This window comes from Halichoeres trimaculatus, unplaced genomic scaffold (genome assembly GCF_033239565.1).
Source record: "Halichoeres trimaculatus isolate MK-OKI-2021-1 unplaced genomic scaffold, fHalTri1.1 fHalTri1_scaffold_21, whole genome shotgun sequence".
Taxonomy (NCBI): domain Eukaryota; kingdom Metazoa; phylum Chordata; class Actinopteri; order Labriformes; family Labridae; genus Halichoeres; species Halichoeres trimaculatus.
The window spans coordinates 14,842,185-14,856,319 of record NW_027437199.1 but is presented as its reverse complement, the minus strand read 5'-3'; the positions used below and the strand labels follow the sequence as shown (position 1 = coordinate 14,856,319).

Below are 14,135 nucleotides of genomic sequence, written 5' to 3'. Positions count from 1 at the left end.
TCTAAAGAGGTGATCTCAGCAGACCTCTGAGGCCTGCTCCCCATCGCTGTTCAAGGTGACATTAGTCACCACTAACATAACAGAAAAAAAGGAAATCCCTGTGATGTACTGGTAATTATGATAGTATTTTTGCTCAGAACTAATCATTACATTATGAATTACGGTAATCTATATTTCATTACTTTGTCTGTATAGTGAATAAATGACATCTTGAGTTGGATTCTGTATCTTTTGTTCTTTGATTTGACCAATAAGTTTATGTCTCAAAGGACCAGAGGAAGATGCACTACAAAAACTGAAATCTAAGCAAGTGTAAAAAATGTTTTGTTAGACTTAATATGAGTCACGTTCACTTGAAAAATTAAAAAATGTCTTAATACAAGATACAAAAAGACATAAATGACACCTGAATTGCTTGTAAAATGTAAGAGATTTACCCATTTAGTGTCTTTTAATTAGACATTCTTTTTTAAAGAAACTTGGCAAGTTAAAGGTTTTCTAAAAAACACAATTTTTACAATAAAATACAATAAGATAAAATAGGCAAACACTCTTAACATTTTAGGTTTTCCAGTTGATCTGATTATTTTCTTTTCATTCATACAGTACTGGGAAAGCTTTCACATTAGTTTAACTGAATCACTTGGTATGAGCTGACTGGTGTTCTGATTCCCCCTCTCGATCATCTGAGATAAAGGCTAATTTACAGATCCTGTACACTTACCCATACCTCATGGTGGTTAATGTGACTTCTCATGGGACAAAATGAATGATAAAATGAGCATATTACAGTCTGCTGAAGTCATTTTTATAATTTAACTTAGTGTCTCAAGACACTCTGAATGTAACTTTGACTGTATTGGGTAAAAAGAACTGTTGAACAATTAAGAATCAAGCATTTGCTGTTTTATTCTATTTTACACAGATTACCTGCTGCTCTCAGCCAATCAGAGTGCAGATCTGAAAGCCCCTCATTTTAATCATTTGTCCAAAGGTTCACCTAGATGCAGTTCTATGATTGAGTTTCTGTCTGCAGCTCCATCTCTGGGAAATGGCTTTTTAAAGTCATCTCAGGGAAAAAGGTCATTTGAGCACAGACGCTCAGAGATAATGTAAACACATTATGGAAAAAGATGAAATCTCAAGTAACTCCATTACAGCCCAACAAGGATCGATCAGTGTTTAGCTTTGATCAGTATGGACTGAAGCAAAATTTTCAGTGTAAGTGTTTGAGGCTGTTTTTCCAAACTTCCCAACTGAACATTTTCTTATTTTATTTCTAAATTTCTCTATATGAGCCAGAAATGTCAAAGCCTGAGTTGGGGAGAGCATGTGCAAACATGAGATAAGACATAGCAGGGAGAGCAGCAGCAAGGACCCCTGTCTGTTAACAGAATAGGACGAGCATCAGTGGCAAAAACACATGACACTGGTAAAATCAGACAGCATAAGAAGAGAAGCTTGTGTGGAGGCGTGTTGCAAAGTACTTTGCAGGGGGAAACAGGAAGAGCATTAAGGCTGAAGAAGTTAGAATAGAATGTCCATTTTGCTTATTGTCAAATGTGTATGAGCACCCGATGTTCAGTGAGCAGGGTCCGAATTTGTGGCCTGCCTGGACTAATACCATGCTCTATGTGTAAAGCAGAACATTCACAAAGTTTTCAGTTAAGAATCGTGGCAGACTGCAGTAAGAGAGCAACAGTTTGTCTAAGCTTCATTGAAAAAGATAGTGTTGTTGCTCTCCGTGCCTTGGCTTATCATGTAAGCACATGAAAGGGTTGAGAGGTGTGCTCTCCCCACCTCAGGCTTTAACATTCGCATAAATAGAACTAGAAAAGCACTCAGAGAGCACAGAGCTCCACCAAGCATATTATGATTGTCACCAACACTTTAGTCCAACTTTAATGTTATATTTCCTTTCAGCAGACTGTCTGGTACAACTTGGTGTTAGTTGCAGGTTTGTACCATAATTTGTTACCTGTGTTGAAAACAATGATGACCCAATACATATTTCATATTCTGGATCTTAGTATCCAGAATATTGCAAGGATCTGGATCATACTTTTACATCTGTCAGAAATTATGGTGATCTTGTCTTGTATTGTTTTTCAAAGCAATCTGACCATTTATGGTGGAGTTATTTACACATATGGTGAAAACAGCCCTATCTCAAAATGATAAAGAATCCTTTAAAAAAAGTCCTGGATCCTGATGGTGATCCAGATCACTTTCAAAATGTAATCACTTCTTCCTTATCCCATTTTGAACATTTCCTGAAAATTTCATCAAGATCGATTTGTTACTTTTTGAGTTATGTTGTTCACAAACAAACTCTCCCAAAAACATAACCTCCTTTGCGGGGGTAAGTACTAATGTCTAAACAAATAAACAGTAGGTGTCAGACATTGGTGGATTATATGATGCTTGCTCTATACATACAGGATTATCAAATGTAATTCTAGTGATACTTACTTTTTCCCTGAGCTCAGAGGAGCACTCTGTGTATCAAGTTAACTCTGAATGACAGTAAAGGTCAGAAGATCTCCCCTTCACTACACTTCAGACAAGCCCAGGGAACACACAATGGCAGATAGAGAGGCAGCCGTTCTCCTCAGGGCCCTGCGGCTCAGTAAAATGGGACACCAGGGAGGCTTTGATTTCACCTCTGTGAAGACGCAAAGGGACAGGAGCCTGCAGTTGCTGGGTTAGGACGGGAAGGGCGTGAGGATTCTAACACCACATTCATCCCTTTAATTTAGTCTCTAACAATAGCACTGCAGCTCTATTCATCTCAGACCATGAGTGAGACAGAGGAGGGTAACCACACCTTGATCTTAACGGTGATCACACACCTAAAGGTGAATCATTGTGTACAAAAGCAACAAATGGCAAGGAAAGTACCTATTTTTACTCTTTGGGCTTTCAGCCTCCTTTATCCTTTGAGCACAATGGCTTTTCTCAAAACCAGCAATAAGTTCTGCAGAGTTTAGTCAACAGATCTGGCTTCTTCCAGAGTGGACGCACTTTTGCTACTGGAGGGTGTGTGAAATCAGTCCCACAGCTCCACTGAGGTGTGTCCTTTTTCATATTCAGTTTTAACAGATTTCATTCTGTGTTCCGAAATGGAAACGATGAAGATAAACTGCTTCCTCGTTCTTTAGATCAACTTATTTGGAGCGTTTGTTCTACGTTTGTCGTTGATGTGCAACATATTACAAAACAGCCCAAAAAACACTGCAATTTGTAGTATTCCATAAAGCTGCTGCAAAATCAGGTAAAGTCAGCATCAGCAATCATAAAAAGCTCAGGAAGTCCTGAAAGGACCACATAATCCTTAAAAGGATAAATCTATGCAGAATGAAACTTTGAGTTTTTGTAAAGATTAGCATAAGTGCTTCTAGTGTTACATAACAGGTCTTAAAAATGCATTGAGGTGGGAGGGAACAGTGATGAATAAATCAAACGTGGCTGAAAGCAGTACTGCATTGGACACACTACCCCAGACTTAGGTATATTGTGACTCCAGCACTGAAAATCACAGCTTAATGGATCGATCGTGAAATGTTAAGAGTTCTGCTAATCTGTGCTGAGTAAAAGTTGTGAGGAAAGAGGAAACAACCAGAGATGACTCACGCTGGTCAAGGCCAGCAGCGGCAGTCAGACAATGGACAGCATGTGGAGGCGTAGCAGAGTCAGAGGTGTCCTCTAAATTTAGTCTCGCAGTAGAAATAAGCACGACTACTCGGGTTGCCCACCTTCCTGTGGCACGTCATTACTCTTAGTGGGTCCACTGCGTCTCTGTGACTGTAAAGGGAGCACTAATTAATTCACCTTTTATTCCACCAAGAGGCTCTGAGCGTTCGCTACAGGGCTCTTTAATCCAGAACTTAATCCTCTCATTAGCAGAACTTGTATGAGCAAACGGTGAATGGAGGTGTGTGTTTGCGTACAGACAGATGGACTACAGAGAGCTCAAACACATGAGGTGGGTGGCAGAGACTCCCCATCCTTTATGAGAAAAGGGGAAGTTTGAGGTAGAAAATAAGTTCAGGAGTGCAGGAGGTGGTAAAGAAGGATGGAGGAAGATGAGCTGAGACGGGGATAACCTGGGGAATTCAGGCTCTTTGACAGTTTAAGAAAGCCTCAGGCTGCAGACACAGAGGGACTGACAGGGAGCCTCGATGTGACGGCAGAAAACTTGTCTCAGTGTGCGCGCCACTGTAGGTGGACTGTAAACAAACTATGATTCTGCTCTCAAAGACTTCTCTTTTTTCTTATAAACTAGTGTTTGTGAATACAAACATGGGAAGACTTTTTTGAAAAAGCCAAGTTCTCTCTTGAAAGGAGATTAATATGATTTAAAATGAGCAATCTTCTGGTATTCGTATGGATCTAACGTTTTTTTCATGACTGCAAACAGACAAGGGCAGCACGGGACCACCATCAAACATCGAGTCACTTGTGTGCTTAAACCCCTCTCTGGTGTATATGCTGGATTCTTCCTAGACCTTATAAAACACGGACGTAGCCTCTGCGACGTCACCAGTAGCTAATCCACGGACGCAGCACCATTTAATATGACGCAGGCTGTGAGTTTCCTTTCGAACAGCTACAGGGCGCCTGGCAGTCATGTGACCTGAGCTGTGTCTCTGATTGGACAATCAAATGATCCAAATAACTTCTAAACCACCAAGTTAGAAAAAAATTCACTCACTGTACAGTCTGTGCTGATAGTGAAATCAGCATTTCAGACCCAAGCTGTTATTTGAATCAGGCTGTAAATATGCTTTTTAATGCCATAAAAGTCTGTCTTCTGGACTTCCTGCAGCCAGCCACAAGCGGATTCTCGATGTACAGCAACTTTTAGCTCTTCAGCATAGGCTTCATTTTTACTAACTGGATGTTGCCCCTCGGTCCCTCCTCTAAAATCCTCTGTCGACTGAATATCTGTCCACTTGCTGATGTCTTCCATCCTCTCACTGGTTTCTCATGAAGCTGAGAGCTGTTTACCATCTGTCAAAGTCATATTGCTTCAGTAAACATGTGCTTTTTTGGTGGTTAACCCGTTGCCCAAATACACATGCAGTCTTGACTGTTCTCAAACAGTAAAAGGATCTGTTACAAGTCAAATACATACACATTTGACAGCAAGAACAAACAAGTTTACAGCCTGCTACAAACAACTGGTCTGTTGGCTGTTAGCGTACAAAGCGTTCATTCATTTTGTAGGTATCAAAGTTTAGAGGTTCACATCTGTAAAGATTAAATGCACCAGAGTCTTTCGTGTGATGTTTTCCAGTCCTACACAGCAAAAAACTGAAATCTTACCTAATGTTTTTGTATTATTTTTAGTAGAAAATGTCTTTTTAAACTTGATATGAGCTACATTCCCCTAGACCAGTCCAGAAAATGTCCTCTTTCAAGGTATTCAAAGACATAAATTAGGTCTGAAACATTTGAAACAGGTTAAACAATATCTATCAATGGAACAAGAGAAAAGTTACTTGTATTGAGACATTATTTTAGTTTTAAGCAAATTTTCTAGCAAATTTTTCTTGTTCCACTGGCAGATTTTTTGACTTGTTACAAGCAATTCAGACCTCATTTTTGTCTTAAGATAATTTGAAACAAGACATTTTTGGACTGATAAGTTGAATGTGGCTCATATCAAGTGTAGTAAGACAAGTTTTACTTAAAATAAGACAAAAACACTTGAGTTTTTTTTTCAGTGTATCAACTATAAAGCTTTGTAGCCTAAAGCCTACACTGCTACTTCCACCATTCCCCGTCAGTGACGTCACAGCTGACGTGATTGCAAGTAAATACATTACCTCTAATCTAGATCTAATTATTCAGTTGATGATCTTACTGTAGGAACGACCAACTGGAGAGGATAGGGATCTGAGGTCTGAGTCAGGATTTAATCATTTCTATAAGAACGAAAGTCATTGTTACGGCTGATGGACCGACTGGACCTGATGAAGGAAGTCAAACTGAGCCAGTTTGATTAAATCCTGTTTTAATGTGCCAAAGCAGGAACCAAAGGTCAGCAAACCCTTCTTCCATACGGAAGAAAGATGTCACAAGCTCTGGGTCTGAGAAATATGTGACAAAAACGCATGTTTACAGGAAAAAAGTGAAAGTGAAAGGTCTCACCAAAGAAAAAATCTGCATCTACATGAAGTCTTTTTGTTGTTTGTTTGAAGCTTTTCAGATTTCATATCTAAAAGAGTAAAATCTACCTCTGGCACACTGATTGGAGCACTTATGCTGCAGCATAATGCTTTTGATGACTCACATCTAACTGCTGCTTACCCAGTTCCACATGCAGAATGTAATCATGGGAGTCAAACAGGCAGCCAACTTCACAGCTGAGGGCTCTCTCTGCTGTCAAAGGCCAAACATGTGCCTGGAAACCTGAGCAGCAGTCTATCTCCGTGCCCCTGCGTCCCGTTAATTGCCTGGCCGTTGAGAGCGAGGATCTCCGCTCAGAGGGCCTGATGGATATTATTTGATTATTTTCCGGGACTTTCATTTCCTCCGGCAGGCATCGCAGGAAGTTGATTTTGGAAACAGCATGATCAGTGCAACAGTAATTTGAGTGTAAATTGTTGGCTGTGCCATTTTTCAGCAGGAAGCCTGTTCCAAAGCTGTTATCATGGGCACACAAAGGAATATTGTCAAAATCATTTAGAGACATGCTGTTATCTTGCTCCTCTGTCTTCCTCAACCACTTCAGTACACAGAAAACAATTTATAACCTATAAAACAAAATCATTAACAGAGTAACTTAAAACCATTTTAATGCCTACACACAGCCAGACACGACTGCACAGACATTTTTTGAGCACATGAGAAATGAGACAATTAATGACTTCAGATCTAAACTGAAGTTTATTAAAATGGAATCAAAAACCAAAATGAAAGAATCCTAACTCTATTAGAAAGCAGAAGAAGTGGAAATAGAAGTGTAGTTCTGCAAGATTTAGAAACACTGTTAACGTGATAACCAATGCAAATAAACAGAAATGCTCCTGGGATCAACAGCGGTGGTCTGCAAGCTTCAGCCTCGTCAAACAGAAAGATAACTTGTTTTTTAAACAGCTGTGACAAAACAGTGACTCATCAAGACATAAAAATGCAAATTAGGAGTGCAGAAGTACAGTTAAGTTGTTTTCCATGTAGAAACAGACAAGTTAGACAAGCCACCACATGAAAGTATTATGTTTTAATTTGAAAAAATGGAAGAATGGCAATAACCATTCCTACAAGAGAGCTTGAGATTTAATTTCCCAAAAGACTTTTGCTGAAAAGCTTTGGGAAAACAAACAAAAACTGGGAAAACATTTACCTTGGAATTTTAAAATAACTCCTCAGCCAACACAGTAGCTGTTTCTGTTTTGGTCCAGCATTGTGTTTGTTTTCGTGGCTCCGTGCCCCCTGAATGGCTGTTTACATCATACCTCAGTCCCACATGTACATTTCGCTGATTCATGGTCCCTGCACGGCGTAGGAGGAGGTAAACAGTAGTATTTCTGAGGCAGACACGTTGGCTCAGGGCTTTGTTATTGTTCTGCTTTTTGGCCGAGGGATGGGCTGAGGGTGAGAGGGGTGTCAGAAGCGACTAGACAAGATGTTCATGAGCCAGAGCTTCACACCCAATAAAGGTAATTTTCCCATTTGAAGGACCATCCAAACGATAGGCAAAGCATGACTGTGTTTGTGTTTTTTCAAGGTACAAAAGGCCAAATTTGAGCTGCGTTACTGAAAAAAGTGATGTGCTGTTCTCATGTGAAACATCACCTTTCATGTTTCAAAGGGTTTCAAATGGGACATTTATTTCTTAAAACTGTCTTTGCTGTGAGATTCTTCTGTTCCATTTTAAGTTCTTATAACAAGTTGCTTGTAAAATTAATTGACTGAACCAGTACAAGAAGTGGCCGATGGTAAGGTCTTCTACCCCAAAGTAAACTTTTACCTCTTACGTAAAAATAAAATCATTGCTCTTGTAAGCTCTGTAAACATTTGTTCCCAGCTGGATTTGCCTGCACAGGTCATCACTGAGTCTGACTGTGTTTTTCTCAGTGGAGTTTTGAGCCTGATAGAGAGGAGGAAAGAGCGGGGCAGGGGCAGAGCGAGGGAAAAGATGGAAGTTCTCTGTGCTCCTCTCTTTCCTCGACCCCTTCATTATCCACAGAGAGACCTCCGGGAACATGGGTCTGGGGTTCGGGTGGTCTGGGGTTCAGGTGGTCGAAGGTTCGGAGGGTCGAGGATGAGCTCGTAGGGGACAGCCAGTCAGGGCCAGTGGAGGTGGATTACCAGGGAGAGGCAGCAGACCTTGATTGTGATCTCCAACGCAACACACACTCTCCTGTCATGCTTTTGAAACCACAGCTCATTGTTTTTCAGCTGCTCTTTTGGGCTTTCTGTCTTTAAATGAACGGGCTCTCTACTCCGCATGTGCAGTGCCGCGCTGACGCGTGTTCACCCCTCAGCTTGTCAAAATAGTCCAGCAGTGAGACTCAGGCGTGCACGCGGCGCGTGACAGGCGATTCACGCGAATAAATTCGCGAGTTCTTGTTTGGTGTGGCCGCCGCATAATGGTCAAATTAGGGATGTCCTGATCCTGATCCCTAGTATCACATCGATCTTGGAATTTTTTAAGTATTGGTGATCAGGAATCCTAGCCAATCCTCTCAATCGATCATCATTTATGTTAGCTGTCATAAAGCCAATATGGCTGCTGACCGCGTCAGTAAAACCTAGCGCTATAAGTGCGCCCAACCTCATGAAGTCGATGAGAGAATGATAAAATAAGGTATCGTACAGTGATGTAGAACAGCAGCCACACTTAGCTATGTTACAGAACACATGAGCACAACCAGATACGTTACAGCAATAACATCTGCTTTCCAGCACCCTACAGTAACTCCACAGGGACAAACGGCTCTAAGGGCGAAAACAAACAAACTATAGTGTCATGCACTGATGTCAAGTGAGGATGTGCTGACAGTGAGATCAGTTTGACAACAGAAGTTTGTCTGATGTTTCTGCTGAGCCTCGCAGCACACTAGATTGATCCCTTGCCATGTATGGTTCAATTCAGTTAAAGTTTTGTAGCAAAATTAATATTTCTATGAAAGGGAAAAACACAAGATAGTCCCGTTGCTGTCTAATATGTACGTTTGAAGTCTCACCTTATTCTGAGAGTTGCGCATCTCCAGTTTGCCTCTGCTCTGTAACGGTACTGGATCTAATCAAGTTAAAGGTCCCATATTATGCAAAAATCATTTTATTAAGCCTTTTAGTGAAATTTGTGGGTCTTTGGCTTTCCTCCCAGCCCACAAAATGTGATATTTGATGACAAAACCTGTACTTAGTTTTGCTTGTGAATGTAAAATCCTGACCTGAAACAAGCTGTTTGGATTTTGGGGATTTGCCGATGTCAGCGATTCCCTTTTTTGACCAAGCAGGAGCAAGTCTGACCAGATTGATCCACTAGAGCAGGTTTGAGGGTTAACAGACAAACATGAAACAGGAGAGGCACATCACTAGCGTAGGAATCGAGGGACCTCCCTGCCTTGATCTCACAACTCCAGCCGTCAGCAGGTTACACTATGTTCTAGTCTAAACACCCAGTTGGTGTGAGTTGACAGATAAGAGAGCACACATCAAGATGTAATGGTAACTCCCATATGAAACTATGTGTCAAAACAACCGCTAAGTGGGATCATTTTTCATGTAGTTACATCATTTTCAAAATTGCAACACATCAGTCGTATGTTTCAGATATCTCTTCCAACATCTTCACTTTATCCACCGCTGTGTGTTGTTCTTTGATAAGCAGCACAAGTATCAATATGTACAACCCCATGTGCTTCTTTGAGTAAATATGACTAAAACAGCTTTAAATAACAACAGAACAGTGTTTTTACTCCATTTTCTCCCAAATGCTTCCTTTAATAGGATCAATTCATTATGAGTGTGTACAAGACAAGTGTGTGTTTGAGCTTATCACAGGCCAAGCTGAGGTGAAGCAAACAGTATAATTCATCTCATTTCCTACCTCCTGTTTCTTTCCTCTAAATCACCAAACCGAAGGCTGCAGAGTGCCAGAAGAGCCCCACTTAAGTAACACACTCTGCCCTTTATAAGGGCTGCACAGCTCCACAGGGGTTCAAGTCCAACCATTATTTGGGTTCCAGCAAACACCCAACAATGCCAAGACACTCAGCAGGTCGTCTTGTTACAAACACATTTCTCCATCTAACCGGGTTTTAAACACCCCGGGATGTGAATTATCTCTACAAAAGCACAAACACTGAGCAATCAAACCGAAACATTCTTGGCTTCTCATGAACATTAACTCACATGTGCAAGTATTAGAGTGTGAAGAACATGGCGAAGGAATCTTGCTGCGGCTGATGTGTTTCTTTGTCGACTCAAATGATTAAACTGTCAGATTAACCTTAGTAAAGCTATTAATAATAATAAATCTATCCAGCTGCTTACTGTTTCTTCTTTTACCTTTTGTTTTGATGGTCTCCATGTTTGTTAGCATTCCACATACGGAGTGTCTTAAATTCAACAGTCTGTCATTAGCCAAGGTAAGACGTCTGCATGTATGGCATCTCACACTGTGTACTTTATGAACAAGGTTTCAAAGTTGAAAAAGACCAAGACTGACCTGAGAAGAGTCTGGTGTCTCCTTTTTAACAAGGACAGTGCATTCATCTTAGGGGAGTGTATCTTTACAAACTCATTAATTCCAGTATTGATTCTGCTTATCACTTCTTGTTCTTATCAATTCCTGATTCTGATATTGTGCTTTTAGAGGATAAAACAAAATAAATGTTGCTAAAACAAAAGTTGGCCTGCCTTTGTTGTTGACACATCTAGGTTCTCACTATACTGATGAAACAGTGAGCTAATCAAAGGGCTACCAAGAGACAGCCAACTGAACTGCTGAGCCCCATTTGTGACTTAAAATAAGGGCTGAACAATTTTAGAAAATAATCTAATTGTGTTTCTTTTTTTTTACTAATATTGCAATTTAGCATGCAATCTTTTTTTGGGGGGGGTCTTCTGTATTATTCACTAAACATAAGCGATAAGTCATTCTATAGTATGACCAATGGGACAAAGTAAATTGTCAACATTTAGACAGGTCTTTCTTGCACTTCTACATTCAAAGAGAAAAAGGAACATAGCAATTTTACTGACCTTCAGTTGTCATAAAGAGAAACAAACCATACAGAATAAAGCAAAGAAGGGGTATGGCTCTGCCACCCACAATTATTCTACTGTATGAATCTCTGTAGCTCACAGGGTTTTTGACAGAAAAAACAGCATGTTGACTTTTGCCGGTTTTAAGGATGTACGAATTACTATATACCATCCAGGTCTGAGTACATAAAACTTTTTTAATTGCAGTCTTTGCGATTTGAAAATTGCATTCTATTACATTGCGATGATGGTGTCCATTCAATTAATTGTTCAGCTTTACTTAAAATGTAAACTCTCCATAAATAACTCTTCTTCTTCTTACCCCGTCCTTCCTGTTTCACATTAAACGAAAGTTTATTCCAAAGCTCTGACTTTTTGTTGGCCAGTTAGGGTAACCAATTAGTCAGCACCTGGCTGTCTGTCAGTAAAGACCTATTTTTAGATGAGAGTTGTTCATTGTTAAAAGAATCACCTGGACTACATGTAGCTTTGGATATGACAACAATGAGCACAGTGCAGTGTTTTCTGCGCTGACTGTTTTGCACGTCAAAAGAGCAAAAAGAAGCACGTCACTGGCTGAGAAGAATCAGAGCTGTGTGAAATGAGTGTCAGCATATACAAGCTCACGTCCATGTGAACACCTAGTGTCAAAGGTGCAGCTGCTGACAAACAATGTGTTTGTCCCCAGAACTAGAAAATAAGCAGGTTGGCTTTGAGTCAGGGCTTTTTGTCCTTTTCTCTGTTCTTTAACACAGCTGCCTTCATCCCAGATATTAGTTCAGGAGCCAAAGATATGAGCTGAGTGAAGTCTGATCCTCTTTCACCTCTAGCCCCTTTGACCATTACTGAGCATCATGGCCCGAGGGACGGTATAAGCCTGCAATAATGTCTTAACAATACAGCATGTTGCTCTTGAACATGTTTTCACATTGATTGTTCCTGTCATAACTTTGGCTGCCCTCTGACTTTTTTTAGAACCAATGTGACAAAACTTTGGTTTTGGAGAAAAAAAATACTTGAATGCTTCTGCATGATGACAATAAAATTTCCAAGAGACATTTATGCCCTCCTCAGGATGAATTGTGATGACTTTTTGATTCATCGTTCATGTTAAAGACACAGTCAGTAGATTTGGTTTATGGGGAAAATGTATTGCTAAGTGTCACCCTGTTGATTGTGGGTGCCTGTTGCCCATTCTAATAATTTTTTCGTCTCTTTTTCGTCATCTTTGTCTTTGGTTGGGATCATTACTTTGTATGGCTCATTTGTTGGTCATGGACACCAAACTGGTTTTATCTTCAGTGATATTTTTACTATTTTTGCTTCTGTGTTTGTATGGAAATCCATGTAACCATGGCTGCATTGTTTACATGTGAAATCAGTTGTCAGTAGCTGTAGCATGTCAATGCTAACTGGTGCAGGGCCTGATGGTTCCCCACAAGGTGAGGAGAAAGAGGTGCTAACCCAGCAACAGAGGGAATACCAGAGGGCTGAGTAGCATCATGCTATTTACAGACATAGCTAACAGAGCTAACATCAGACACCAACGCCACATTGGAAGAACTTCACCTGCTGTGAGCAAACAGGATCCAGGAGACAGAGACTGAACAGACTGCTCAAGGAGCTCAGTCCTGGACCCTGTGGAGGTGGAGGCTGGCTGACTGGAGAACGATTGACAAGCTGTCATCATCTATCTTGTTACGAACCTTACCGGGATAAATTAGAGTTTTTTCTATTCTGTTCTATTCTGCTCTATTCTATGATTACACTTGCATACGGGCCCAGAACAACTCTATGTACTGGATGCTGTTATCAAATCTAGGGTGAATGTATGTTTGTTAGCCTTAAGATTTAGAGATGGATCAAAGCAGCATCACACAGTCACACTCAAAGCAATTGCCTTCATCATGTGTCATGGATGCCAGTTGGCATGTCCACACGTAGCCAGGTATCTGGGGAAACTGCATTTATTTTTATACATTTAAGCCTGTCATTCACACAAAGCCACAGCTTTACGTCACTGAAAAAAATGTTTTCTGAAAACTCTGGCCAAAGTGAAGATATTGGAAAACTCTGATGTCATGGTTTCGTGTAGACGCCGGGAAACTGAGTTTTTGGAGGTTTAGGGCGAACAGATAATGAGCCATCAAAATGAGTGAATGGACTTAATTATGTCAGAAAGGGAAGCAGAGGCCTAAGAATACTCTTCTCATACCAGAGGAGAAGTCCCAGATTGGAGCGTGTATTCCTGGTCTGCATGTCAGAAACTGTCAGCCTCACCACCATGTTTTACAACTGCACTCTTCAGCTGAAGGTTATGAACTCCTCGGTCATTATACTTTTCAGTACAGCAATTCAGCTGACCTCCCGAGGCATTTTAATAGCCTCTTTCGACATGGAGGAGATTCCAGAGCATGTTTTTTGACAGCTGATTGCTCCGAGGAAGCAATCTTCCTTGATTTGCAGTCAGCAGGACACATATGGTCTGTGTTTTGTTAGCTACTGGAGGAAAACACACGGGACTCCAGCTGAGGCTGAGCCACTGCAGCTTATAGTGAAGTGCTGAAACCGAATGATAATAACCCAAGTGACTTATCTGTGGGAGTGAAGGTAGTTAAGCCAGACCAAAAAACAACCTCCTACCACAGTGTTGACAACGAAAACAAACAGAGGACGAGAAGAAATGACGGGGAGTATAAAAGTACTGACAGCATGATGGAGAGAAAAATTAGAAGGAGAGATTTTGGTGAGAACTCAAAAACAACATAAATGAGGCAGAAAATGTGAAAAACTCATCCGTGAAACCAGCAGAAACACAGCAGCAAATCTTTGGCTCCTGAAATGTTCCGAAAGTTTAAATTTATGATCATTTTGTGCACCAAAATAAAGTCCAAATCCATCAAATCAGC

General features: G+C 40.6%; 1 protein-coding gene across 1 annotated transcript in view; it reads right to left on the bottom strand.

Moving 5' to 3' along the window:
- rerg (RAS-like, estrogen-regulated, growth inhibitor) overlaps nucleotides 1-14,135 on the bottom strand; it is a 53,469-nt gene that overhangs the window by 31,665 nt on the left and 7,669 nt on the right. The window lies entirely within an intron of this gene.